Raw genomic sequence first — 4,316 nt, forward strand, 5'->3', positions numbered from 1 at the left:
GGTTATATCGATTTACAGTCCCATCAATAGTGCATGAGAGCATGCCCGATTGTTTAATAGTCTCATATAACATATAACTATGTCCGTGGTATGATGAAGAAAATAAAAAGCAAACTCGTTGTCTTTTTAAGCTTCTATATCAGGAAAACTTAACATATGTGAAAAAAATAGATGGTATATACCACAAAATACACAAGTAAAGTTATATCCACGTATATTTTATGTGACTTGTATAGTTGCTCGAAATGTATCAATCAAAACTTTTGTAAATTGGGGATCCCTGGGTGGCGCAGCGGTTTGGCGCCTGCCTTTGGCCCAGGGCGCGATCCTGGAGACCCGGGATCGAATCCCACATCAGGCTCCCGGTGCATGGAGCCTGCTTCTCCCTCTGCCTATGTCTCTGCCTCTCTCTCTCTCTCTCTGTGACTATCATAAATAAATAAAAATTAAAAAAAAAACTTTTGTAAATTGATATGGATGGATTTTACATTTCCTTAAATCTTTTCATGCATCGATTTATTTTGTTCAGTTATGATCGTGGTATATCAATTATTTTCTCTTTTCGTCTTTATGTTGCAATCGATAATTTCCCATGTTACTCACTACAACGTCCTAAGAAACATTATTGAAAATAACTACGTAATATTCCCTTAACAGGATGTGTTTGACTTCTCTTAGATTGCCTAGTTTTTCTTATCAGTAGTAAAGCAACGACACTTTTCTTTGACTCATTTTTCCCCCTCTGCATTTAGCATTATCTCCATAAGATATAGCCTATATTGAAGTTATATTGAAGTTGGCCTATATTGAAGGAATAGTCATTTTAAGAGCTTGGTAAACATGGCAAATACTACTTGTAGGAAAAGTTGCACCAAGGAATAAGATAACCATTTCACCATACCTTTGCCACAATATTTTATATAACTTTATAAAAGTCTGCTAATGTAATGTTCTTGCATGATGTTTTAAATAAATGTTTTTAATTTTTAGTGAGCATGAACATTACATATACCTGTCCTTTGTCTATACAAGATTGTCCTCTACGCTAATCTCTCCACCTTGGCTATTGTTGGATAATTCTTTGTCCGTGTACTGTAGATTTGTTAGCAGCATCCCTGTCCCCTATGTACTAGATGCCTGCAGCATTCCTAACTTGTATCAACCAAAAATGTCTCTAGACATTGCTAATTATCTGACTGGGGACAAAATCAGACTTTCTGAAGGATCTTATTTTTAGCCAATAAATTTTCTTTCCTTTTTTGTTTTTTAAAGATTTATTTATTTGTTTGAGAGGTTGGGGGAAGGGCAGAAGGAGAGAGACTCTCCAGCAGACTTGACTGAGCATAGAGCCCTCCTCCCCAGTGCTTGAGATCATGACCTGAGCCAAAACCAAGAGTCAGATGCTTAACGGACTGAGCCACCCAGGCACCCCTAGCAAAGACATTTTCAGTAATATAGTAAATTATTTAGTTAGTCAGGCTCTCTTGAAAGTTCAGATGTTTGTATCCAAAGTAAGAAACATTCATTCATTAAGTGAGAAATAACTGCAAGTGGAAACAGGCTAAAAAGTGAAGCTTTTTAAAGATTCTTAAAAAACTAACAGAGGCTCATTGAGGTCGGTCTGTAAAGTTTCATGGTAGTGCCGACACTGAACAGATAAGGAAACAGAAGCTCAGGGAGTTTAAGTCAACTGCCCAAGTTCACTTTCCGAGTAGCTCGGGCTAGAATTCAAGTCTCCATGCCTCCAGACTTCAGGTCTTTCCATAATCCCACACTATGGCTCAGGCCATTCTGCTCTCCATTATAATGCAGGTGGGTCCATCTCCTTTAAGGAACCTTTTTCAGAAAACCTGCCTGAGCTACAGTGATTTCAACCTCTCCACTAGTATATGCCTCCTTGGTTAGCATGGAATTCTTCAGCTAATGTTTGATGTTTAAATGATTGTCACTTGTACTTTAGGGTTGATCCCAATTACTTGAAAGCCCTTGGAAGGTAGTTGGGTAAAGGGCTCTGACCATGAAGGGTACTCACAAAACAACACAAATTGGGCAGCTTCAACAGAAGCTTGGATTCTTCTGTTAGGATTACGATGGCCCCTTAAACTGGCCAAGCAGTGCAGGATCCTTACATAAAGGAGACGAGTTTTGACCAATAGCAAGGAAGTAGAAAATGTGGGCCGAAACTATTCTCAAATTGAGTAGCATATTAGTAAGTTATCTATAATGAGAATGAGAGATAGGAGAAAATATTGATGGATTAGGAAATGAGGGGAAGAGTTGGGACGGCATGTTGTTCTCCATTGTACCCCTGGGGCCTAACACAGATTTGTACATCAAATACATAGTATCTGGTGAAGAAATGATTGGATGATTGTATGAACTTTCTGAAAATCACTTCCTCTGCGCCCTTTACACCGGCAGCATCCAAGCCTGCATTGAATGCCAACAACTGGCGTAAATGAATCTTAGGTGCTTCCGGTGGTGGATGAATGCTAACAAAAATCAAGAACCAGTCTTTGGCTTTAAGAACCAGATGGTCTTATTGGAAAGATGGGATGTGAGATAGGGACCAGATGTAAGGAGTTGTTTAGAGAGCTCCAGATGGTCGTCCAAAATAGGATAGATAGTGCGAGGTCAAAGACTACAACATATTTGGAATTTGCTGAGAAATAGAGGTCTTCCTCCTTGGCCTTCTCAACTCCTTTCCTGCAACCCTGCCTTGAGGTGACGAAGTGGAGAAGAGCTTCACAAGCTATGGTGATAGGACTTGCAGCAAGTGAAAAAAAGAAAACTAGAAACCACGTACTCTGCAAACAGGCACTAAGCTGCTCTTTGCAAGGTATTACATATCAGGTATTCTATGGGACTAAAGAACAAGTAGGATGTGATTTCTACTCTCGGTGGAACTTACAGTCAAGTCAATCCTTTTGATTAACCTCAAGAAGTAGCATATAAGGAACTTTTTAAAGATAAGATAAACTCGAGTTGGATTAGCTCTGCCAATCTGTGCCCTTGGGCATATCACAAAGTTACTGATTCTCACTTCCCTCCTCTGTAAAATCGGATTAACTATTTCTCCCTCCTAGGATTCTTTTTTTTTTTTTTTCTTTTTCCTCCTAGGATTCTAGGACAATAAACGAGACAAGGCATGTACAGTACGTGGGACGCGGTGTTCTTCCATCAGGACTACAGCGTTAGCTCTTCAGACACTGAAGCTTTTTAAGAATTATTCAATACACAAAGTTCAACATCAGTAATGTCTCTGAAATTATGACATAGGTGAAAATGAAAAACCTTTTTAAAACTATAATTTTAAATCAAAAGGTTCTAGTCACTTGGGAGCTTCCCTAGTTGCCAAGCAGTTGGAAGCACAAAAGGGAGAGAACTGAAGAACTGAGCCTAAGGAAGAAATCAAGGTTTATGAGAGGTGTATTACCATGTCCTCAGATTCAGAAAAAGTGAAAGGAAATCAAAATTGCAAATGCAGTTCAAAGAAGATTAATTTTTATGTCTACCTCAGTGCAAAGAGCCAGACAGGGGAATATGTGCCAACCAGGGTAATCACACTGCAATCTAATCAGGAAAGGATTTGGGGATATCATGAAGTTGGCATAGCCTTCATATGGGGGCCCACGGAGGTGCTGGGTTAAGTTTCAAAGGAAAAGAGACATAAGGAGAGGCATAGTTATTACTGCAAAGCCTGGTTAAGGCCTAGAAGGAATACTTTTACAATATTGATCACCTCTGGACACAAAAGATATTATTGCCTTTCAAGGGGGGCACTGATTCCACTACATCTTGAAAACATAAATTTTTATGAGGAAAGGGTGAAAGCAGGCAGATCTTGGCCACACTTGGGAAAAACACTTAAATTATTAATTGTAAAATATCAAGATAAAGAAATCACAATGTGTTCAACACAAAAAGGGAAGACGTATTAGCAAGAAATTTAAATGCATGACCCTTCTCTGCAGAGAGTATTCAAATAAAATCGGAAGATAAAAGGAAACAACTCAATCTCCAGTTAAAAAATAATTGCAGGCCAAGAGGCCAATTCTTTTTCACAGGATACTAGTGATTCACATAAAGACAATCCCCTAAGACGGGGGGGGGGGGGGGGGGGGAAGACTATCACAGCTCCTCAAGTAAGCCTGAGACTTAGCAATGGGTTTTATATTTCTCCTCCTTCCAAATACAGATATTCCAGTTAGATTTAAAAGATACCATTAGCTTTAAAAAGGAGACAAAGGTAAATCACAAATTGATAGGCCAGAAATAACCTTACAATTTCCATTTAAAACAAACTTTGTACACTT

Source organism: Canis lupus, chromosome 34 (genome assembly GCF_048164855.1).
Source record: "Canis lupus baileyi chromosome 34, mCanLup2.hap1, whole genome shotgun sequence".
Classification (NCBI taxonomy): Eukaryota; Metazoa; Chordata; class Mammalia; order Carnivora; family Canidae; genus Canis; species Canis lupus.